This window comes from Myotis myotis, unplaced genomic scaffold (genome assembly GCF_014108235.1).
Source record: "Myotis myotis isolate mMyoMyo1 unplaced genomic scaffold, mMyoMyo1.p scaffold_m19_p_5, whole genome shotgun sequence".
Taxonomy (NCBI): domain Eukaryota; kingdom Metazoa; phylum Chordata; class Mammalia; order Chiroptera; family Vespertilionidae; genus Myotis; species Myotis myotis.
In genome coordinates this window covers 50,401,997-50,428,197 of record NW_023416357.1, presented here as the reverse complement: position 1 = coordinate 50,428,197, position 26,201 = coordinate 50,401,997, and the positions used below count along the sequence as shown (strand labels likewise).

Genomic DNA, 26,201 nt, shown 5'->3' with positions numbered 1-26,201 from the left:
AAAACCCCCACAAAAAAACAAATTAAGACTGGAAACTATGATTTCATTTACGGATCTGAAATAACAAAGTGACCAGCCCAGCTCCAGACTTTATCTTCCTAACTATCCAAGGGTAGTTAATTTCACTTTGATTTATAAAAACTAGTGAACATATTTTTGAAAAAAGTGTAGAATTTAATATTCTTAAAATACTAATAATTATACCAACTGAAAAACAACCCAAAGTGAACGATGGAATTTTGGCTCAGAGGCAATGGCCCATGTGCAGTACAGCACACAGAGCAAATTTCATAGTCATGAACTAGTCTGTATGAAGACCAATATAGGAATCTTTCTTGATTAACTGGGTTAAAAATGCTCCATATTGACAGCTGTTCTTCATTTCATGCTCCAAGTCAATAATTCTGTCAGTCATGCAGCCTTTGGCAAGTAAGAAGGAAAGTCTCTCCCAATAAATCTATTGTAATCAGAGCATAATTTGACAGCCATTCCACTGTTTTCTGGTATTTAATTACATTTTGTTAAGTTTTTTTTAAAGAGCTTAGGGAAAATTCATACAAATATCAACAGGTGTCAAAGAGTTTGAAATAAAAAAGAGAAGCTAGAATAAGAGGGAGGATTGGGAAAAGTAACTGATACACTTAGCTCAGGTGGAGATTTGGGTGACCGTTTTGGTGGTCTAATGAAATTTAGTGTTTAGTTGCTATTGGCAAATTATATTAAATATATATACATATATATAACCACATGTTAAAATGGGATATTTTTAAAATCGTCAAGAGACTGCTTTTTCCACTGTTGTGTGAGTCTAGGACTGGAATCATATTCAACAGTAGAGGAACCACAGCTAAACATAGTTGTCAATAGACTTAAAATGACAGACACTGTACCACACAAAAATTTTATTTCCAGTATTTTTGGAGGTACCAAAAACAGGAAAAGAGTAGATTTTCATTCTGTACAGTGTAACATTTTTGTAAGGGCTGGAAAACACACGATTCTGGCATCTTGAACTCTTATAATTTCCCTAGGAAATGGCCAGAGATGGAATTTGATAGAAACCCATTTCCCTTTTAAACTCTTTATAAGCATTTTTTCCAATTATTCAGGTAGTAGCTCTTTAGGCATTGCTGAAGAAAGCAGGGTGAAAATAATATATGTTCTTAACTGGTTAATGAAAAATTGAGATAAACAGAAGAGTTGCTTAAATATAGATTTTTCTCCTCACATAATGTCTCATTAAAATGCTTTTAATATTCTGTATTCTGATTTTCCTTGAAGGAAATATTGTTGTACAAAATTCCAATGAGACGTGCTAAAAATAATGTCTGTGACAGAAATGTTAATTTCCTATCTAAATAATTAAATTTAAAACTATTGCATTTTATATTTTTAAAAAGATCATTAGATCCTTTCCCTTAAGGGAAAACTGAGACCCAGAGAGCAAAAAAAACTTGCCTAAAGTCACAAAACTAATGATTGATAGTCAGAGTTGGGTAGAAGGCAAGTTACGTATCTCTATTTCTCTTTCCATTTTGCTGAGCCATCACTGCTTACTTGAAAGTCTGCCTTCATTTTTCCACTGCAACTGAGGGGTCTTGTTGAAGTCTGCATACGGGACATTCAGTGAAGTAACTTGGTAGAATGGTAGCTGCCACATAGGAATACAGAAGGCTAGATTTAGATTGTGGGATTTCTATTTAGTAGAAATTTATTCTATGTAGGTTACAATATTGTGTAAGAGCAGTAAAATACAATATTAGAATGTTTTCGTTGCTCTAGGGAACCCCAAAACATGACAGGCTTTATATACATTATTAAATATATACAAGTTTTCTGTTGAACCTTCAACTTTTCCACTTAATATCATTCATTTCACCATCTCTGTAGTATCTTTGATGTGGGATCTACTCCCCTATTATTTTCATTTGATTATGTCATTTTTAAAGCTCGATAATATCAATCATTTTTAATTTACTATGAATTTGAATAAATATGCTACCTCTCCTTAGAGTATTTATATTTTGACATTTTCTTGTAAAAGGCCATGTTTCCCATTATAAAAATGAATTTGGGCACTAATTATGAGATTAAAAATACAGTTTTATTTATGGGAAGAGTCTTTTCTGTTCCCTTGAAATCATGCAACCTATGTACTTGTCTACTCCATTTTTCTGCCACCTTAAGACTTCTTTTTTGGCATTTGCTTCCTAGAACAATAGCCATTGGCCCTTTACCTTGTGTCAGCATTTGTAAAAAGAGTTGTTAACATGATTTTTCATTAGATTCAGTTATATTCATGAACATTTATTAATCTACTCTGTGTAGGTATTATGCTTAACACTATGAGGACGAGAAACCTGAGTAGGACATTAGACTATCCAGAAAGAGCTAGACTATTCCAGTGTATTTTTTGGTAAAATTGCGGCATGAACAAATTTTCTAGTTTCGTGACACACAAAACAGATTCTCGGTTCTTTTCTAGAAATTCCATTTCCAACTGATACAAGTTTGTATTTTATTTGAAACCCATTTGTTGTATCTATTGGACAACATAGTGAAGCATTTCTCAAACTTTTGGGATTCAGGAGCTGTTTATTGTCTTAAAAATTATTGAGGACCAAAAAGACCTTTCGTTTTTGTGACTAATACATTATATATCAGTATATACCATAATAGAAATTAAAGCTGAGAAAATTTAAAACTATTTATTTATGAATTCATTTGAAAAATAACATTAATGCCATTACTTTATATAAATATAAAGTTCTGAATTTTTGTTTGTTAATCCTCACCCAAGGATATTTTTCCATTGACTTTCAGAGGGAGTGGGAGGGAAGGGGAGAAACACACAGAGAGAAATATCAATTGTTTTTTTCCTGTACATGCCCCAAGTAGGGTCAGGATCAAGCCTGCAATTGAGGCATGTGCCCTTGACCAGAATTGAACCTGAGATGCTTCAGTCTGCGGGCAGATGCTCTATCCACTGAACCAAACTGGCTAGGGCGTAAGTAACAACATATTTTTTATGAAAAAACTAGAGGCCCGGTGCACGAAATTTGTGCATGGGCAGAGGGGGTTTCCCTCAGCCCAGCCTGCACCCTCTCCAATCGGGGACTCCTTGGGGGATGTCAGACTGCCGGTTTAGGCCTGATCCCTCTCACAATCTGGGACAGCTGGCTCCTATCTGCTCACCTGCCTGCCTACCTAATTGCCCTAACCCCTCTGCTTGCCTGCCTGATTGCCCCTAACCTCTCTGCCTGCCTGCCTGATTGCCCCTAACTGCTCCCCTACCAGCCTGATCACCCCTACAGCCCTCCCCTCCCGGCATGGTAGCCTCCCACTGCCCTCCCCTGCCAGCCTGATCTCGCCCCCAACTGCTGGCCTGATCACACCTAACTGCCTCTGCCTTGGCCCCCACCACCATGGCTTTGTCCGGAAGGAAGTTGAATGTCCAGAAGATTGTCGGTCAACCCAGTCTAATTAGCATATTACCCTTTTATTAGTATAGATCAGTGGTCGGCAAACTGCGGCTCGCGAGCCACATGCGGCTCTTTGGCCCCTTGAGTGTGGCTCTTCCTAAGCATTAGGAGTACCCTAATTAAGTTAATAACAATGTACCTACTTATATAGTTTAAGTTTAAAAAATTTGACTCTCAAAAGAAATTTCAATTGTTGTACTGTTGATATTTGGCTCTGTTGACTAATGAGTTTGCCAACCACTGGTATAGATATTTACATTTACCAACACATTCATATTTAATGAGAATAATGGCATTACTTTAACTATTTATAAATACCTTTAATGTTCAATTTCATGAAAATCATACCTGCTTCTGCATCCAATATGTTATTATATGTTGTTACGATTAAATAATATTAAGAAAGTCTAGTCTCATGCATATATATGGCTAGAAAAGGGGTGATATTTTAATAGCATTTTCAGATAATTATGAATATTATGAATTCTTCTTAGCTACTATACCAAAACTCAAGGAAGTGTTAATAATTTATTAAAGGTTACTTGCAATGTATACTCTGAGACCATGCCAAGAACTTTTATACTTATTATATTAAAATCAATTAGTTTATCTTATACTTGAAATTTATCTTTTACCCATGCATGATTTTTTATCATCATAATTTATTATGTAAAGAATATTAAAATATTGGTTTACTAGGTTATGCATATCTACCAAAGACTGACACATTTATTATGTAACCAGAGGCCTGGTGCACAAAATTTGTGCACAGATAGGGTCCCTATGCCTGGCCGGTGATCAGGGCCAATCTGTGGGGTGACAGGCAGGGCAATCGGGAGGCCCCCACTGGCACCCACCTTGGCCGGCCTGCTGTTGCCCACTTGCCAGCCCTGCCACCCCGCCACTCCCCTCCCCGCTGCCACTGCCGGTTGCCTCCCTCTGTGGGAGGCATCCAGTGGGGCGATTGGGGGTTGGTGCTGGCCTGCTCGCCAGCCAGTCCCAGCCCCAGCCCCCGCTGCCGCCCACTCACTGGCTGTCTCCATCCCCCGCTGCTGCTGCTGGTTGCTTCCCTCTGTGGGGTGACCAGCAGGGCAATTGGGGGGCCCCCCACTGGCACTTGCCTTGGCTGGCCTGTGGGCTGTGGGCAGCTCCTGTGTTGAGCATCTGCCCCCTGGTGGTCAGTGCATGTCAGTGACCGGTCATTCCACTGATTGTTCCGCAATTTGGTTGATGTGCATATTAGGCTTTTATTATATAGGATATCAATTACACACAGTTCGTTAATGTTACCAACCATTCATCAGAAAAGTCTATAAATCTTGGGAAATTGTCATGATGAGTAAAACTAATTTTCCAAAATTCTAAGTTGTGCTTGAAAGCTTAACATTTTATCTTTGGCAAAAAATACTGTCCAACTAGTTTTCCATGAGGTGATAGGGTCTTTTTTGCCACTTCAAAGGCAATGTCCTCAAATTAAGAAAATCAGAATAAACAAAATTCAGTGGAATGTGAACAATCATGCAGTGCTTTGCCTGGAGACAACCGTTATCCTTCAATATGCAGAAGGGCTTAAGGTGTGCTTTCCATTTGCTACACACAGAATATTTAAAAGATTTGTACTAAAGACTTGAAATTTAATGAAACTGGCTTTAACATTTTTCTTTATCTTTTATAGTGAATAAGACAGTGAGAAATATCTAATGACTACAGTACAGGTTGGTGCTACTGCTTTGATTCACTAGCAGGTGCCAACAAATTTATCCACCATTTCTTTTGTACCATTAGTTCAAATGTCAACAGAGTTAATAATAAAAAAACAACTTAAGATCATTAGGAAACTAGTTTGAGCTTATGGACCCTGACAGGGATGGAGATCCCCTGAGTTCCTTGGGCCATACTCTGGAACTTACCAAAATGACAGAACACTATATTAGAGTACAATCTAGTCTGATATATACGTATATAAGCTGTTGTGATGATAAAAAAGTTTTTGGTTGATCTCTAACCTCGCCGCCACCCCCCCGCCTTCCCTCTGAAGTATGATGGTCTGTTTGATGCTTCTGTGTTTCTGGATCTATTTTTGTTCATCAGTTTATGTTGTTCATTATATTCCACAAATGAGTGAGATCATGTAATATTTATCTTTCTCCAACTGGCTTATTTTGCTTAGCATAATGCTCTCCATGTCCCTCCATGCTGTTGCGAATGGTAAGAGTTCTTTTTCATTTATTTATTTATTTATTTATTTATTTATTTATTTATTTATTTATTTATTTATTTAAAAAATATATTTTATTGATTTTTTACAGAGAGGAAGGGAGAGGGATAGAGAGTCAGAAACATCGATGAGAGAGAAACATCTATCAGCTGCCTCCTGCACACTCCCCTCTGGGGACGTGCCTGCAACCAAGATACATGCCCTTGACCGGAATCGAACTTGGGACCCTTGAGTCCGCAGGCCGACGCTCTATCCACTGAGCCAAACCAGTCAGGGCAAGAGTTCTTTTTAAAAGCAGCATAGTATTCCATTGTGTAGATGTACCACTGTTTTTTAATCCACTCATCTGTTGATGGGCACTTAGGTTGTTTCCAGATTTTTGCTATTGTAAATTGTGTTGCTATGAACATAGGGGTGCATATATCCTTTCTGACTGGTGTTTCTGGTTTCTTGGGATATATTCCTAGAAGTGGAATCACTGGGTCAAATGAGAGTTCCGTTTTTAATTTTTTTGAGGAAACTCCATACTGTTTTTCACTGTGGCTGCACCAGTCTGCATTCCCACCAGGAATTCCCACCATGAGGGTTCTTTTTTCTCCACATCCTCTCTAGCACTTGTAGTTTGTTGATTTGTTGATGATAGCCATTCTGATAGGTATGAGATGGTTTTTCATTGTTGTTTTGATTTGCATCTCTCTGATGATTAGTGACTTTGAGAATGTTTTCATATATCTTTGGGCCTTCTGTATGTCCTCTTTTGAAAAGTGTCTATTTAGGTCCCTTACCCATTTTTTAATTGGATTGTTTATTTTCCTTTTGTTAAGCTGTATGCATGCATATAAACATAACCAATGGACACAGACACTAGGGGGCTGAGGGCATGTGAAAGGGGGTGGGGAGAACATGGGGAGAGGTCAATAGGGGAAAAAGGAGACATATGTAATACTATATGTAATACTTTAAACAATAAAGAATTTTTTAAAATGCAAAAAAAAATTTCTTTTCTGGGTCTGAGTTATTCTCAAAATGAAATGGAAGTAGAAATCTTTAGCTCTTAAATTCTATTCTTTTTCTGATTTTCTTTGTTTGCATATATATTGCCACCACATGGCAGGGCAGTACAATTCGTAAGTCCTGAAAATAGTAATTTGCCCACTGATCCAGCTGTACTTTGTGTCAAATAGGGACTAAGAATTCTAAATTTAAATATTTTCTTACTGGTGTGCTATTTGGGGATAGGAAGGTCATTTCTTTGTAATCATTCTTTTAAAATTTGTAATAATTATCAAACTCATTACTTTTGTGTGATTATAACTTTATGCTTTTATATTTTTATATTATTTTAATTTTTGTACAAGAAGTTCAGGCCTGGTAATCATAGTTACCATTTATTGCAACGTGTTAGCTAAGCTGGCCACATGGTCATTATTTTACTTAATATTCTGAAGCAATCAATAAAATACGTAATTCCACAAGGTTCTCCCTGATACTAATAAAAGTGATACTTCAAATAATGAGAAGAAATATGAATTATTTTTAAATAACTATAAAACACAAACACTTTACATGTACAATTCTAACATGCAATAGGTGATATATTGCAAGATTATTTTTCTTATCTGTCTTTTGTGACTTGAATGTTTAAAACTATTTGTGATACATATACAAATATATATGTAACACAAACACATAAATATACTTTATCTAAGTAAATGTCAAGACTTTTTCAAGATAAACAGTAGTAAGTGGGTAGTACAAGATAGATAAAAGTCAAGGTATTATTCACAAAAAGATCATTATACACAAATTTGGAAGTAATTTAAAAAAAAACAGAAGTGTGCTACACTTTCAGTGAATGTAGTTGTGTAGTTGTGTTTATTGTAGAGCATGGTTTTTCTTAGTCCCTGAGGAAACTGACATCTGTATTTGATTTAATGAACTTCTGTTTGTTCCCAACCCATGCAAAAGAAAAGATCCTAGTGCATCTATGAGCATACCCAGCTTTTCAACTTTGGTTCCCAGAACTCAAAACAGGCACTCTGGGAAAGAACTCATAAGTTTTTACATGTTTTCACAGACCAAGCCACTTAAAGTTTGCCTCCCTTTGAATTTATATTTATCTTTAAATTGATAAAATAAGTTTTTGTTATATTTATTATTATTATTTTAAGCAAAAATCAGAATTTTAGCATGATCTTGCATTAAAATATGTTATTCAAAAACCAGTTAAGTCCCGCTCCAGTTTTTTTGGCCTGAATTATGAATAAAGATTTAGAAAGAACATTATAACTGCAGTGGTGTGTCAGGGAATCAAATAAGGTGTGATTTGATCAAAATCAATCCCATGCAAATACCTGCTATTGAGTTTCACTGTTTTATCTGTAAGGAATAGCTAATGTGGTCTGAGGGAACACTTAAAATATAGTTTTGTGCTGTTGCTAAACTTTAATAACTAACACTTTTTTCCATGTTTTTTAAAAGCCTGATAATGGTTCAGTAATTACTGAACTAATGTTATCAATTCCAACAGATATCACATTTATTAAACAGAAAATGCTATGTTGCTCTTCATCAGTTAGAAATGTGTGTAATTGAAATATGAAAATGAAGTCTGTTGGAGTATGTGATTCATCATGAATTCTGCAAGCCCTACACTAACTCTCCTTTTCCTAATTAAACTGTCAAATTGAAATCTTATAATTAATGCAACCACATGCCTTACAGTAGGTTTTCCACCCTCATGTAAAGCTTAATTCAGCAGAAACTTTGCAAGGGCCTTCTCTATGAAGAAGGCAATTCTTTTCTCTTCTGATCTCTTGAGCAGAAATCCTGGTCCTTCTCTCCCATCACAGAACATTGTGTGGCATGGGATTTCTGTTCTTTGCATGATTAGCAGTGGAGTGGGCTGTTGGTTATGTCAGGGAGCTGGCAATCCCTGCTTTGAGTGTGTCCTTGTGACTCAGTAGAGAGGAAGTTGAGAACTGGATGAGACCTTCTGTATTCCCCCCGGCATGGTGAATTTCTATACCATAATAAGGCTGTTTTCCTTTGTTGCTGAAATTTAAAGACTGAAGTGGATTCTTTCCTGGCTAGAGCTTTGTGAACAAAGATTTTCACCTTTGTTTTGTAATACTTGGTGGCAGAAAGTGATTGACATGAACTTATTTTATACTCAGGGTATAAACTTTATAGACAAGTAACCCTCACCCTGGCTGGAGTATAAATATGAATTTCGTTTTGGCAAAGAGATATGTTCGAGATATCTTACTCAGAGAAGACTTATTTCTGCATATTTCTGTCCCATCACTTGGGTGTTAAAAATATTTTACCTATTGTGTTAGCTCTGGTCCATTGGTAGTTGCTGCCTAGCTGTTATCTTAAGAAGGATTGTGAATTTTTTTCTGGCTCAGCTTGGCACAATAGGGCTGAGATCAATTTGAAATATCTGATATGGGAGGCAATGGATGTGGGCAGCAAAGTGAGTCTTAATTTTATCCCTGAGATTGTCAGGTCCTTAGTCAAGTGCCTTTTCATCATCCGTGATGTCTCTAGTTGCTCAGGTTTTTATCAGATTCTATCTCTGGTCACACTTGAGTTTGTCTTAAGTTTTCCTTAGAAACAGGTTCTCTACCTAGTTTTCAAATTTCATAATCACATAGTTCTGATTATCTGGATTCTTTTTATCATTTTTTACAAAACAATATTTTCAAATGTAGATGCAGTGCTCCTCATTGTCTGGTTGGTTGGATCCATAAGTCTAATTACATTTTGAAATATCTAGCTCTTAAATTTGGTCAATTAATATGTACAGTTTTACTCACTTTATCTGTCTAAATACAGATAGTTAGTATGCCACTTGTTGGTATATCCAAGGCAGGCAGGAAGGGTGACAGTTTCTGGATAGTCACAAAGCCTCAACATTAATAACAACACATAAAGACCATTAGAAACTGATGAACAAAAATAGATACAGAGGCAGAGCAGCATCGAACAGACTGTCAAACTACAGCAGGAAGGCCAGGGAGGGTTGGGGTGGGGGGGTAAGAGATCAACTGAAGGACTTGTATGCATGCATATAAGCATAACCAATGAACACAAGACACTGGGGGGTAAGGGAGGCCGGGGGAATGTCAAGGGAGGGGGGGAGGAGACATATGTAATACTCTTTGTAATACTTTAAGTAATAAAACAAAATTTAAAAAAATAACAACAGTTCACCTCAATCTCTTTGTGTATCAATGACCATGTGAGTGTCTGGAATTCTGCAATATGCTAGTGAGTGGGCTGTACTAGGGGAGAGCCAGTGAAAAGAGGCTTTCCCTTTTTAGTCTATGATTTTTTAAAATATAATTCATAGATTTCAGAGAGGAAGGGAGAGAGAGAGAGAGAGAGAGAGAGAGAGAGAGAGAGAGCGAGAGAGAAACATTAATGATGAGAGAGAATCACTGATCAGCTGCCTCCTACATATCCCCCACCGGGGATAGCCTGCAACCAGGGTGTGTGCAAACCTTGACCTTCTGGTTCATAGGTCGATGCTCAACCACTGAGCCATGCTGGTCGGGCTATTCTATAATTTTTTTACACCAATCAATATTCCTTTTGTAATTTTTTAAATAATGAATATTGTAAACACAATGCTATTACATTTACCAATATATGTAACCTGCATGCCAGCTAGGACATCTACTCTTGAACCCCTGTTATTTGGTCTGTAGGAAGGACATGCCACCTCTAAGGTTTCTGAGAATTACTGATAGGAGTACATTTTCATGGCTCTGGCTTCCTTGCTTCTTTTGCTGTTTTCCTCATGTCTCTATATTTTTTAGCTGTTTCTTTATCTCTGCCTTGCTCCAACCCAAGCATGGAACTCAGACCCTTTACTTAATTTGCACACACAGACACATGCAAAGTTTTGTGTAAAGCAGATGTTTCTGAAAGTTTGAGAAAATGGAGAATCTGACACCACAGCATCATAAACAATTTGAGATGAAATTACTCATCATAATTACTAGGAGTTCTTTGGCCATTTTACCATGTCACTCTGCCCTTCTATATTTTTCTTTCCCAAAAGTAAAAATTTTACTCTCGGGAGGGAACAACATTCTCTGATTGTATTATATAGAAAAAAATCTGAGAATTGAGTTGTTCTTTGCATGTCAGTAATGCACTTGCTGTCCTGGTCTCTGTTGAACAGTGGGATTCCTACTCTGGATTTCATCATTTCTTTCCCTCACAGGGGGGAGATTATACTCACATAGACCTAGGCTTTGGTTTGGGGTTTATGTTTGTGTTTTTTAATGTGCACACATATATTTGTAAAACATATACAAATACATGTAGGCTTTTTGTATGTTTGTGGGGGTGTATTTTCTTTAACTATACCCATGTTGGTTAATAGCAACAATGATGTATACATATATTACTATGAGATTTCCTTGGGGATAGGATGCCTGAAAGTGTAGGTAAATTTTTGAAAAATAATATTCTGATTTTAAAAACAGATGTTTCAAATTACAACCCAATAATCTGGTGAATGAAATTCTCCATTTCATCACAGTATTGCTAAACGTCAATATTTTCAAATTAAAACAATTTTTGTTAATCTACTGGGAAAGAAATGGTGTTATTATTGTTTGATTTTTATTTACTCAATAACTAGTGATGCTGAACATTTTTTGAATTCTTCCTTTAGCTATTTGTATTACATCTTGGATTACCTATTCATATCTTTTGCTTATTTTTCTATGTTTTTTTTCACTGTTTTTTTTACTGTTTTGTGAAAGCTTACTTATGTGCTAAGAACATAAGCTGATTTTTTATGCATTAAACATTGCAAATACCTTCTCTAAAATGTCACATCTTTTATATTGTTTAAAGTATATTTTATATCTCAGCGATTTTAGGTTATATTTAGGAACAAGGGGAAATAGTCTATCACCAATTTTCTTGGAGATTTCAGATATGACTTCAAAAGCTCTTTCACGTTCCACTACTTTATTCTAATTCTTTTACAAATTGGTTTCATATGTGTGGATCTTTAATCTTTATCAAATTTATTTTTGTGAAAGTTATGAGATAGGGATCTAACTTTTTTTCCTAAATAAATGGTCAACTACTTGAATGCCATTTATTAAAAAAACCCAATATTTAAAGCTGATTTTAAATGCCACTTTTTCCATATATTGAATAACCTTATACATATACATATATGGATTAATTTCTATACTCTATTCTGTAGCTTTTAAAATATTTTTATATTCTGCATGGTTGATGCAGCTCATTATGTTTCATTTTCTATTAATTTCTGGCTGTTTTCCAAGTCACTAACGTGTACTAAGTGGTTTTCATCTTGGGCACCTTGGTTGTTTTCTTTGCCATTTTCTAGCTCACGGACATTGCTCAGGTGCTGGCTATGTCTTTAAATATTGCATTTTCTCCCCAAATTTCATAAAGCAATGAAAATAAGAAATTTCAATAATTTCAAACTCATGGTAAATCTCCTTCTGAACAAATGACATACATTTTTATTAAAAGTACTGTAACAAATAATATTCTTGTTAAAGAAAGGAGTTTATATGCTTTATGCAAGGAAATTATGGTGGCCTCCCCCCCCAATTTTCTTATAATGAAAGTAATGCATATCATTTTTAGAAAGCACATATATGAAAAAAAAGAAATTAATAAATAATTCCATTATATGTGATGACTATTACAAACTTCTGATGCAGACTTTTTCTTTTTTATATGTGCTTATACATATTTTATGATTGTTTTTCAAAAATGAGCCCAATTGTACATATTGTTTGTTATTCTTTTTTACTTATATAAATTTTTGAAATGAATAATTTTTTTCAAATATTACATTAATGCCCTTATATTGATGTGTCATGATTGAATTAACCATTAAGTATGTGGGGATTTGTAGTTTGTTTCATTTATTTTTAATACTATAAAAATCACTGCAATGAACAATTTTTTGTGCATTTATGATTATGTCCTTTGTGAATTCATTAGCAGAATTTTTAGAGAAAATATGTACATTAAAATAATTGTTATACCTTGCCATTTTACTCTCAAGAACCCCCAACTAAGGTGGCATTTATGTCTCTACACAGAATAACAATGTTCTTTAGTGCATGTGTGTGCATGGAGATAGACTTCATTTGACTGTAATCCCAATTGGGCATCTCAGAGAAAGCTCAGCCAGGGGATGATGCTGAGAACAGAGCTGGAGGCTGTGGGCGTTTCTCCAGTTCACACTCTTGGAACTGTTCTGTGTCTCAGCAGGGTAGTCTGTCCAATATTTAAGTAGAATGACTTAAAAATACTTGTTGGTTGGTGGCCAATTTTGGATAATGTTAGATGGGAAATGATTCTCAAAGGAGAGATTATGGGAGGAAAAAAGGAATAATCATTTTCTCATGGGACTCAGGAAAATGCTACTGCTCTCTGATAAATGAAAATGCTACCCGTGTGTAATGAATTATTTTCTGTTTCTAGTCTATTTCAACTGGTTGCAGCAGAGTGGTTCAGAATACAGCCAATGTAGTCAGAGAGGGTGGGTTCTAAGCTTAGTTCTGCCATTTACTGTCTGTATCAGCTTGAACAATGACTTTCACCTTTCTGAATCTCAGTTTCTTCAGCTCATTGTCAGGTTTAAGTGAGATAATTCATCTAAGCCCTTTGGATAGTGCTTGGAAAATAATAAATGTTCAGTAACTGTTAATTAATGCTACTGTTAGCTAATGATAAAGCAGAAAAAACAGTCTGGTGTCACCAAGTACATAGGAGCAATACCTCTTAAATAACTAGGGTTTTTAAGTTTGACTGGATGCTTTTCTTCTATTCTTCCTTTGGCTTCTGCTGAGTAAACCAAGTAAGAGGAGAGGAGGGAGAAAGAGAAATAAGCCATGACACAATTATGATGTGCTCTGTTTCTATTTGGAGAGACAGGTAGAGAATATTAGCTGGATGCAGAGGACTAGAAAAGAGTGAAGCCTGTATTTACATATATTTGTATTAATTGGAACTATTTTAGGTAAACCTATCAATTCATGTTAACCTTATATTGCTCAACATTCCTTAGCCAAATGAGGCCATCTGAGAAATCCAACTATGTTCACTTCTCATTTAGCTTATTGTCCATGTATTCAAAATTGATGTTTTCAACATTCTCCTGTCAGAGTTTTGGCCCCTACATTCCAAAATCACTTTTAGTGGCCCATTCCATTGCATGCAAGAGAGTTTTAGGTTCATCCTAATATCTCCAGCTTTAATTTAAATGTTTCCTCTTTATAGACAGATAAAAGCTTGACATTTTCATGATAAAATGTCTTCACATATGTGAAGACAATAATTAACTAATCTCTTAATTCGCTATTTGGGAGACTAAAAACCTCCATTCCTTTAACCTTTTCTTTCAGTGATTTGTGAAAGAATTGGCTTAAAGTGGTTTCAGACTTTGTGTCTTCCTCTCTACTTGAACTTTCACCTCTTGAACTTAGCATTTCAGTTGAAAAGGGTATGATTTTCTTTCTCTAGGCCACAATATGATTTAATAACAATGTTTAGCACTAATGCAATTATGATATTAACATACACTCAAGGATATCTCTTTAACATTAATAGCTGTTCACTCATTTAATACACATGGATTTTTTTACTATGTGCTAGGCTAAGTGCTTGGGAAATAATGTTAACTGACATAAATAGCCCATAACCTCATGAAGTTTACATTCTAGTGGGGGGAAAGGACAATAGACAGAAACAAGTAAGACAAACAATATGATGTCAGACAATGATAAGTGACCTTAAAAAAATAAAGCAGGATATGATGATAAAAATTAGAAGGAGGAAGTTCAGAGGCTTTTTTAAAAAAAGGGTGGTCACATAAATAATAAAACTTTATAGAAAACAAAATTATGTTAAGGAGCTGGCCATGTTAAGATATGAGGAAGAGGGTTTCAGGCAGAAGAAAGGAGTAGAGTAATGCTCAGAGGTGAAAGAGCTTCCTATGTTGCAGAGGAATGGGACTCATGAGGTATAGAGTGGTGCCCCTGAGTTCAGATAGGTGACTGGGCCAGCTCAGCTAGCACCTGCAAAGTAAGTGATGATACTGAGTTTGGATTTTACCCCAAGCATGATCAGAACCCACTGGATACATGAGAGCTGAACAGAGTTGTGACACATGTTTTATGAAATCCCCATGGTTTGAGTGGAAATAGACTATTGGAAGAAGTAGCAGAACTAGGATGGTTTGAGTGGAAATAGACTATTGGAAGAAGTAGCAGAACTAGGAAAACATGTTGACAACATAGTTTCTCAGATGCTCCATAAACATCTTTTACCTCCAATGTGGAGCATAAAGAGTCCAAAAGAGGAAGGCTGTGTTGTTGCAGGTCTTGAATAAAAGTGACATAGTCTCAATGTAGAGCATTCTCATGGGTTAGATATCAGTTTCAGTGCAAGGTTCAGGAAAGCTTAGCCTCAGCGATGAACTTCAAAGTGGTCATAGAACTCATTTATTTTGTCTGAGAGATAATTTCATTTATCCTGTGCCCAAAGAGTAGGGTTGAAAACTACAATAGGTGTGTAAATTGAAACAAAATAATTGGAAGATGTGGTCCAACCTTTTGATGAAGGAAGAAGACATTTGTAAAATAACTACATGTGTTGATGATGCAATTTGCAATTTATCAAAATGTGATTAGTTAAAGTTTGATACTTTGCAGTATCAAAACCTCTTAAATTTTAGTTCCTTTTTATATAGAGGCAATGATTCTTGGGTACCCAAATCTAGTATTCTTTAATCTTTTATTTTTAGCATTGTACTTTGAAACAACCAAAGCAACAGAAAATGTTTTTCAGTTGGTATAATTATTAGTGTTTTAAGAATATTGAAGTCTATACTTTTACCACAAGTATGTTCACTGTTTTATATACAGCAAAGTAAAATTAACTACCCTTGGATAGTGTAGAAATCTAACCCCACATATGATATTTTCTTCTGTGGTAAGATACAGACTGAGCTAAAAACTGATTTACAAATGTCTTTTTGGATTTTAAGCTATTTGCAAGATAGGGACAGACTGTATTCTGTGCACTCCATAGAGGAAACTTGAAGTACAGACAAAGAAATGAGTGGGGTTTGTTGGGAGCAATGAAGTATATAATGTATGTTTTTAGTAAGAAATGGTTAATGTTCCCCCTGCTTTCACTTGAACTTGACTCATTTGCTGCTTGGTATTTACTGGGACTAGAGGAGTTTTTTTTTTTTTAACCTTTTGAGCAAGTTGGCTCTGTGTGTAATTATGCCCTAAAATGGAGCCCTTAAGCTGTGTTTTGAGGGGTAAAAATAATCACAGCAGAACAAAAGTGATTCACCTCTCACTTTGCCAGAGAAAAGCAGACAAAAAGAGCAAGAGAAAACATATTTTGACCACTGAGAGACAGGCTTGTTGGAGACAACACACTCATCTCGAGATTTCTTTTTATGCCCCTGTGCTTCTTCATTAAAACATCAATCTTGTTAGCGTGTGTTCAGGAACCTGCCTAGGTATTTTCTTAGGATGATTTACTTGTCCTCTGTTAAGAAAAAGAAGCCCATATTTTTCTCAGTTCTGGCTATTGGTGGAAGTGACTTCACCATCCTGAGTGGTGGAAGACCCTTGCTTGACAATGCAGTGTCCAGATTCCACAGGCCTTTGCTTCCCTGTAAAGAGGGGCACTATTGCTGAGTAGGCCCTGGGGTACACATTAGTACAATTATACTGGATTAAATGTTAGGGTAGCTACATAATAAGTTTACTAGGATGAGGAGGAAAATGCAACTTACAGAGAACTGTGATTTTCCAAAGGGTTAACAAAGCAGAGGCAGCATTTGAATGGTGGAAGCAGAAATGAGTGTTTTATTCCACAGTCCTTGGGATAGTTATGACTGGTTGATAAAGAAGAGCATTTTGATTTATACTCTTCAAGGTACTGCTACCAATTTTGAAGTTTAAGTCATTCTTTCATTTGTCAGAAAATGGTAATAGGCCAACGTCTTATTACTGTAGCTTTTAAAAATAAATATCCTCTCCAGGCCTCACATTGTTTCCCTCCTTGTTACAACAATCAAAGTGTTGGCACACATGGAATATATTTCATAAAACATGTTAGTTACTCCCCAAAGATAACAACTGTAGGTAAGTTCCTTTTGGGGTTGTGATTTCAGAAAGCAACTGTGCATATACACTTTGCCTCTCCCCGCTGTGGAGTGGGCAATAAACAATGTGCTTAGTGCACAAAATTTTTCACTGCCAATTGCTAACAACAGAAGTATACACTAAAAAATTGAGGGACAGTGTGGCATCAAGTAGATGCCAACTCTTTATCCAATATATACTTTGTTTAAATAGATGATTTCTCCCCAAAGAATTGTCGTGAGTAATATTTTAGAATAGGAGTCTTATTTTTCATTGTTGGGCTGCTAGATTCAGGAGCTATGGCAAGGAAGCTCTATAAAAAGCCAGAGATGAGATTTTAACTTTGATTTCTGGCAATAGTTAACTATGAGGAAATGCTTTCAATTTATATTTTTTTACCACTCTATTTTTTCCCCATGGCTTAGGAGAAATGCAGATCTTATTTCTTGAATATTAACTACATTAATTCTTATGATCATGATCTGAAATCAATATCTTTTGCTTATATAAAAATCTGCTGTTTCATAGAAAAATGTTTCTGAATTAGAAATCATACTGACTTTAAATATGATTCTACAGAAACTTGAAAAATCAGCTTGCTATGGCAGGTGTTTTTGATAGATATATTTTGATGATTCTTGTCCAAATATCTGTTTTATTGGGAAGAAAAATTCTAAGAAAAAGTGTTGATAGCTTCTCTTCAAAAGTTTTCCACACTAATAAAAGAACTTCTACTTTCTTTGAAAATCCATGCTTTTATACAATTAGCAGTTTCAGAATTAATCTGTTTTTCATTTTCTGTAAGTCAAAACACCATATGAGGTGTGCTGCAGGAAAAGAAAAGGAAGGAAACAAAAAGACAATAATTTCCTCCTTCAGCACATTCTCATTTTATTTAAACATTTATGGAAGTGAGAAGGTGTCTGTGTTTTTAGCATCAAGCTCCAGTCATGATGGCTTCACACTGTAAGAACCTACTCCAAAACCTGCTCTCTGTGTAGCTTCTCAGATGAAAAGACAAAAAGTGTGTAATTGGGCTGGCTCAGCTGCAGGGCTACAGCACTCAGCAACCCTCAATGTGTAAGGCTTCAAATTAAGAGTTTTCATGCCAACCTCAGAGGTCAAAGGGTTCCAAAGACCAATTGCTAGGATTCCATTCTAGAATTTAAATAATATTTTGGACGTAGTTCAGAATGTCTCCTCTCTTTGCCTCTTTCCCTCCTTCCCTCATTTTTCTCTTACACACACACACACACACACACACACACACACACTTTTTACCTTTCTAATGGAGTATTATCTTCTAAAAAGAAAGTAGGAAATTGTTCAAGATATATTTTAACACTCTATGCACAACAACTTGGACTTGTATTAAAGGATGTTCACCTTAATGATTCTGTAATTCATGGGTCAGACCTAGATAAGTGACAAAGATATTTTGCTTATGTGCTTATAGACACGTTTCAATCGTTTCCTGACATATAGGCGAACTTTTTTCCTCCAGCAAATATATTTGACACTGTAATTTAGAGAGTTTCCTGTAGAAGGGACTTGTTGCTGCTATGTCAGGTCACCGTATAATTTTTGGCTATATTAAGACTGACTCTTCAAGTGTCAGTATGATGACAGCCTTAAAGTCTACATGAGCTCAGCCCTGACTATATCTGCATGCGTGTCTCATGCTCCTCATAAACATTACATGTCCAAGAGAGAACTGATTCACCACTCTCATAACTCATTTGAACAGTTTTATCCTATCTATCCTATCTCAGCAAAGGCCCCACTGTTTGTCATCTTTGATTCTTGTCTTCTCTTCAATACTCATATATACACACCACATTAGCATGTCTTTGATTCTATCTGCAAAGGGTATTTAAATATGACCACCTCTCTTCATTTTCATTGTTTCCATTACCACTACCTTGGTCTAAGCCTCTGCCATCTCTCTCTCGGACAAGGAGAAGCTGTCTAACAGCAACCCCATTGTTTTTATTGCAGTTCTCTTATTTAACTTTCTTCAAAGGCCAATCAGGTCGTTTCCCATCCAATGACCTGCCATTGCTTATAAGGAAAACCAACTCTCCTCCATGGCCTTCCAAGTCCTGCATCATCTAGCTCTTTCCTGTCTTTCCTACTCATGTTCCTCTCACACACAATGGTTCTTTCAGTGTTTGAAAACATTACCTTCTCTTCTCGCAACGTTCCTTCCCAGCTCTTCATGGGACCATCTTTGGGAATCACTTCAGATGCCACGCCTTAGAGATCATTTCATGCCCCTTTCTAAAGTCCCTCCAAAGGGCTCTCCCCAAACCCTTCTCCCAGTGTCAGTCTCTATCACTTCACTGTTTTGCTGTCACCCTTCTACAATTTATTGTTATGTATTATTGTGGTTGATCTCCCCCAATGATGGAAGCTTCATAAGAATAAGGGCTTTGACTTTTCACCATTGAATATCCAATACTATGAACAATGCCTTGCACAAAGCAGACACTCAATACATATTTGTTGAATTAATGCTGTTATAATACATACAGTTTCATATTTGGGGATATAGCAATGATATTCATGAAAACATTTGTTCTCTTAGAGTTTTGAAGATCACTCTACAAAACTAAAAACAAATATAATAATAAAAACAAATATAATACTTTGTATAAATTAGTAATACTTGCCTCTAAAAGCAAGCAAAATAGAAAAAGTCATTATACTTAATCACTTACTTTATTCTAGAATTTAAGAATGAAAAATTATTTTTACTTTAAAAAATGTAATTAGTATATAAGATTATTAAGCTCCAAGTATTCAAGAGATAAGCCAATAATTTAAAAATGTCAACAAAGACCAAACCAAGTATGTGAACCCAAAGTTCATTAATCATATTAGTAAGAGCTAATATTCCTTGAATTCTTCCTGTATCAAATGCTTAGCATCTATCATTTTATTTTAATTTCATAACAATGCTGTGAATTTGCACTATTATTTTCATTCCACAGATTAGAAAGCTGTAGCTCAATAAGATTAGGAAATCTACCAAAGATGTCGTTGCACATGAGTGGTAGAAACTTGAAAACATTGAAACCCAACATTCTCACGAAAATGTTTGAGCTCTTCATCCTTTGTTGTCTTTTTTCCCCCTGAACATATTTATGATGTGATAAAATGAAGTCTCAACATGGCTTTTTAAAAACCATATTAAAGTGTGCTTAAGTTTGCACTTAAGATGCAGGAAACAAACTTTGTCAGCATATCCGAATATGCTCCTACCTCGTTCCTAACTGTGGCTTGTGCCTTCTATCTTGGACACTGGAATTTTGATCAAATTGGGTGATAGGAAAAGCATATATCCTTCAATACTGTCCAGAATAATAAATGTCCAGAGCTGGCATGGGACACTGTGGAGGAAGTACCATAAATTTCATGCCGAATCAGCTTAAGGAGGCAAGCTAAGGCCAAAGAATCACAGCTGTCATTTGGCTGTGGGAAAGAGTTCAGAGGTCCCTTCGACTGCTCATTCCCATGAACTCGAGGTTCTCAGAGGGGCACTCCAGGAGGTGATGCTCCATTTTCTGTAGTAAAGTGACCCAGAACATGACAGATTGCTAGTAGTTAGTCAACAGGTTATGATAAAAGTCCAAACCTGATTTATTTCTTTTGCCCAGGATTGGCTGTACTTTTACATCTGTTCAATTACACACAGACAGCTTAACAGATCTAACAGAAGCCACTCCAAACTATCAAACTGATTTTTCCCACTAATATTTTATTCCCTAAAAAATTCATAAAAATTATGAGACATAATTAAATATTTCAAGTTTCCAAAAAAAAGTGATCTCTACCAACAATTGTAATTTTTGTTTATGTGGGGCAAAACTCATGTTAGGATTTGAATTAATTAATTAAATTAAGGAGAAATTTCTTTTGTCATGGAAGAATATGACTTAATCCAAATATGGAATATTGAGGATCGTCATGAGAATGGCCATATGCTGGGGTCCGGTATTACTGTCAAGATCTTTTCAGACTCCATGTTCATAAGAATGTTTGATCAGTTTAGGACTATCATGATTGGCAATTTGTAAAAAAACCTTTGGGGTGTTGTAAAATTTGATGATAATGAAAGAGAATGACAATAATAATAAAAAAACAATAACAACTATAGAGTCTTAATGCATTCCAGGCACTCTTCTGAATGTTTTATATTTATTAATTAAAATTATTATAACAATTCTATAGCATAGGATCTATTTTTATCTCCATTTTATAGGTGGTAAATTGAGGTTAAGTAATTTGCCCAAGGCCAAAAGCTAAGCTTTAATTACAAAAGTTATCTAGTAATAGTTATGATAAAGGAAATGGGTTTTGCTGTTATTCCATTAGGAAAAGGACTTTTGAGAGGACACAGTTAATGAAGAAAGAAAGTTAAGATTTTTAGTTTTGCCACTAGATTTGTTGAATAGTTGATATCCTTTAGGCTAGATGACATAGTTGACAGAAAATAAAGAAAAAGTAACAAATACTTTTTCACATTTTTGTTGCATTTTTGTTAAGTCCTTTAGGTCTTGATATATTATATCAAATATATAAACATACCCTTATTTACACCCTGTTTTGTGGCCCATTTTGCCATTTGATTTACCATTTTATAAAAGCCAGGCAATCTAGTAGAACCAGAATTATGTTGATTGGGGAGGAACAGAAACAGAAAGGTGCCAATTTCTCCAGGGCAATGTTGATTTATTTTGACTCTTGGCTTCCTATCTGCATACATTTTTGGTACCATCTCAGAATTGGAACACCAGGAAAATGTTGACTTTTCAATGTTACTCACATGGAAAAGCATGTAAAGAAGAAATGAGAGTGCAGTTTCTAGCAAATAGTTTGAAAATTTAAAATGAAAACAAACTTCTTGGTCTTTAAATTAGAACAATAGGGAGAGAATCAGTAACAACTGTAGTACTTCAGTTGTGATGTGCAGGGTTGATGTTGAATAGTTAAAAAACTGTCATCGAGTTTTTTTTACATGCTAACTAATTAATGATAATGAATCTTATTTTTTCTTTGTACATTTTGAACATATTTCAAGATGAATAGTTAGAATACTTTGTGGGCATATATGTGCTAATCTTGGCATCTGAAATAGTTCCTCTCTTGTTCTATAAAACCCAGTATAGGAAACACTCTTCTCTTTAAGCCAATAACTGGGTTGATTCATACGCTGGCTCTTATAATTTTTATTTAATTCCTCCATCATATGACACTTTATTTTTCCTCATAATCATCAATAATGCCTGCATTAACTCAGTAGTGCGAGACAAAAAAATAAAAAATAAAGTGAAGAAACTTCTGTACTCCCTACTGGCTAATTATTTTAGAATTTAAGTAAATGTTGGCTATATTGTGTCAACCGCACATGGTGAACATTATTACTGTCTCCCCAAAGCTAAGAAGCTACTTTCTGTATTTTATTTGTTTGTTTATTTGTATTTTTATATTTATGTCTCTTGCTAAACAGTCCTTGGAACAGCAAATAGTCAATTGATATTTTGGGAAAGTGTTTATTTAGAATGTCATGGGGCTGTTTTTGCTGTATTCTATACACACATTGTATATATGGTTGGGACTATATGTGCCTTTCTAATTTCAAAAACCACTTATGGGGGTGTGGGTACCATGGGCAGAGTTTTGGAATTCAGATGAGTAGATAGACAACCAAAATCATCAATTCTGTACTTTTTCTCTGGTGTCAGTGCTGTGCACATATTTATGGTAGAGGTGACATGACTACATTTATTAAGATACAGAAAGCTTTTATTTTCCTGGACTTCTCCAATAAAACCACAATGATACCTTAGAAGGAGACAGCCCACTCGCCCTCACCTCAGCTGCTCTTTTATTCACCACAGTCCGGGACACCCTTGATCCCTTCTGCTCATTAAGAAAAAGGTTTCATTGTCCTTGTTTACTTATCTTTTGAAAAGCCATTAAAGAACTTTGCTAAAATAAACAAACCCGAAAGCTAGACTATAAACACCTCAAAAACATTATGGACCCTCTTAGTAAACAGGTTAAACAAGACTATATTTGGTGTTGAGACTGATACTGTGACATAGAAAAAATACCATTTTAATATTTTGAGGTTGTTGTGTAATAAAGGGTTAAAGGAAAGAGTCACCAAAGTTAGGTAGAAGCCAGAGAAAAACAGTCAGACAGTAATTGCTAGGTTCCTTTTCCTTTCTACTAGCAGGGAACTTCAAATGGACCCAAAGAACTTACCTAATCTTTTGCCTCTTGGCTTCTGAGGCCAAATACTTCTAAATCTTTACAAGTCACAAACTGCACACAACTCTGTCGGTCACTGAAGTTGGCTGGTATATTATTTATTCATTTATTTATCATAATTCTGCATCCTGAAGATAAACCACTATCATCCTCATAATTAGTAAAGATTTTAAAATAGAGAGAAGCAAAGATCAGTTATTGACAAATATGGCACATTAAAGGGAATAACATGCATATGAAGGCTATAGTGATTTCCGTGACTTAATTAAAACTAATAGAATAAAACTGGAAAATTGAGGACATTGCCGAGAAAAAGGAACTAAAAGTAAAAAAATGTAGCGATAAGATAACTGTGATGGTGTTAATAATTAAAACCTATTAATAAGTCCCTGCAAATCAGGACATTGGGATCAGTGGGCGGAGACTAAATGATCTCCACTCTTGCTTAGCAAGAGGTGGTGGGAGCTAGTAGTACTTACACATTTTGGAGGTGGGGATGATGTTCATATTGACTAGAAATACAGTGTTTTTAAGAATACTTTTGCATTTAGTAACATCTTTTAACATAAAAAGCACTTGGTGACATTAATTGTAACGGTCTCATCCATTTGTTTAAAAAGATCCAATAAGGGAGCTGAGTAGGTATTTGTTAAAACAAGAAACATGCACTTTCAGATTTAGATTTTGCTGCATAGAGTAATCATTTAGTCACTAGGGTAAGATTAGATGTTTTTTTAAGAATAATTTTGATAATTCTGTAGGAAAAGTACTTAATCCAAATGCTGTTAATTTTAGATGAAAAACTATCTGAAACATGAGGAGCTATACTTATCTTCTATGTACTTATCTTACTATTTCATATTTAAACAATGTTTTATTGCTTATACTATAAAACTAGAGGGGCCTGGTGCATGAAATTTGTGCACTCGGGGAAGGGGAGTCCCTCAGCCTGGATTGCGAGAGGGCACAGGTCAGGCCAAAGGACCCCACTGGTGTACGATTGGGGGCCGAGGCAGGATGCCGGAGGTTGGCCAGCTGGGGAATGGACCATGGGAGGGCTGCAGGCCATGTCTGACCCGTCTCGCTCAGTCCTGATTGATCAGATGGACTCCGGCAGCAAGCTAACCTACTGGTCATAGCATCTGCCCCCTGATGGTCAGTGCACATCATAGTGAGCGGTTGAGCAGCCTTAGCATATCATTAGCATATTATGCTTTGATTGGTTGAATGGCTGACCGAACAACTGGACACAGCATATTAGTCTTTTATTATATAGGATATCCCCTGATTAAAAAAAATGTCTTCACTTAGGTAAGTTCTGGTAACCCACTGCCATCGAACCAGCTAGATGTCTTCACTTTAGAAAAATTGAAAAATAAAAGACAGAGAAAATAATGTAAAAGTCACTTGTAATACCCCCATTAGAATAATCACCTTTCTTACTTGTGAACATTTTAGTGTTATTACTCTCCTTTTATATGTATGTGTGTGTGTACATAGTCCACCCTACATCACATATGAAAGCTGTTCTTTTAAATTATAAAGCATTCTCAGACATTTCTTACATTTTCTTGTCTTAAAAAAATCTAGTAAGAACAGTTAAAAATAATGATTTGCACAAGTAGAAGATCATCTACTGTTTTTAGGTGGAATTGTAGCACTGCAGAAAAGTCAAGGTGGCTAATCTGAAATTATTCTTCAGTAGGCTAACCACATAGACAAGCACCCTATAAAACTGAAGAGTTGAAAAGTTTATATTTTAGGTCAACCTGCCTAAACTGTGTATTGTGTTGGATTATTTTGTCATCCTCACACACTATTAATAAGGTGTTTCTTCTTCCTCCTTCCTGTGGTGTGGTACCATTTACTTCTTTGATTCTCTAAGTATAGAAGACTCTTGAGATTATAATAAGAATGGGCTGCAGTGGCTAGAGCGAAGAATAAACTAGTGCAAAACTGATTTTCTAAAGTAACAAAGGTCCTACTAATTGGTATAGTCAGTGCGTAACTATTTTTCATTTTTGTCTTTTTTTTTTTTTTTTTTTTTTTTTAGCACAAATCATTGCTTATGAAAATGAAGTTTTCTATCATCAGTACTAGTACTACATAACTTATGGCAAAAAATGTGCCCGGTGAGTTTCTGAGTAATCTCTGTATATGTATATAGGGATCTGAAAGAAAGTCAGGAATATGTTGATTACGTGGGACAAGAAAGCCACACTCACTCACATGTTAAATCAACCCTGAAAATGAGGTTAAGCAATCTGAGGTTTAATAGAAGGAAGGTTTGTTTCATTCCCACAAAGTCTGATCCGCTCCAGGGGAAACTGCATGCTATGACTCAGGGATGCAGGCTGTTTATGACCATGGCTTTATTACTTTAGCATATGGTCTCCAAGGTTGCCACAGAAAAAGGAGAGACAGAGAAGGCACACAAGTTTTGATTGTAGCTGTCTCAGTCCGCCAGTGACACGCACCCATTCTTCTCTTAGTACATTTGCCAGATTAGTCACATAGCTTCAACTTAATTGCAAGAGAGGTAAGGAAATTTTTCAGGTTATATCAGTCAGGAGCCTACTAGAGAAGCAAAGTCAGTAGAAAATATACATGTTAAAAGAATTACTACAAGGAATTGTTTCGCACAATTGTCTGGCTGGATAGGCAAGTCTGAAATCTAGAGGGGGCCCCGGACGAAGGGGGAATCATGAGTGGACTGGAGCTGACTCCCAGGCACAGGCTGAGCTGTTATCCACAGGAAAATGTTCTTTCTGTCTCAGGGAAGGCTTAGCTCTGCTTTTAAGATCTGTCATCCCACTGAAACAGGTCTACCCGAGTTATCCAGGATAATCTCCCTTACTTAAAATCAACTGATTATGGCCTTTTAATAACATCTGCACACTCCCTTCACCGCAATGACTGGCTTAGTCTTAGATTGAATTACTGTCGCTAGCTAAGTTGACACATGAAAAACCCCCACACATTTCAAGGGAGCCTGTGGAGTGATAGGTGAGTTCTACTGGTCTCTGCCAGAACATG

The 26,201-nt window shown here is 35.9% G+C and overlaps 1 long non-coding RNA gene across 4 annotated transcripts in view; it reads left to right on the top strand.

The window, feature by feature from the left end:
* The window catches only part of LOC118655663, a 116,263-nt gene that overhangs the window by 19,043 nt on the left and 71,019 nt on the right, over positions 1-26,201 (top strand). For 2 of the 4 annotated variants that reach the window (XR_004967333.1, XR_004967335.1), the window contains exon 2: positions 25,219-25,297. The exons of the other annotated variants lie outside the window; for them this stretch is intronic. This is a non-coding gene — a long non-coding RNA (uncharacterized LOC118655663). The remainder of the gene's footprint in view (positions 1-25,218; positions 25,298-26,201) is intronic. 4 annotated transcript variants of the gene reach the window in all.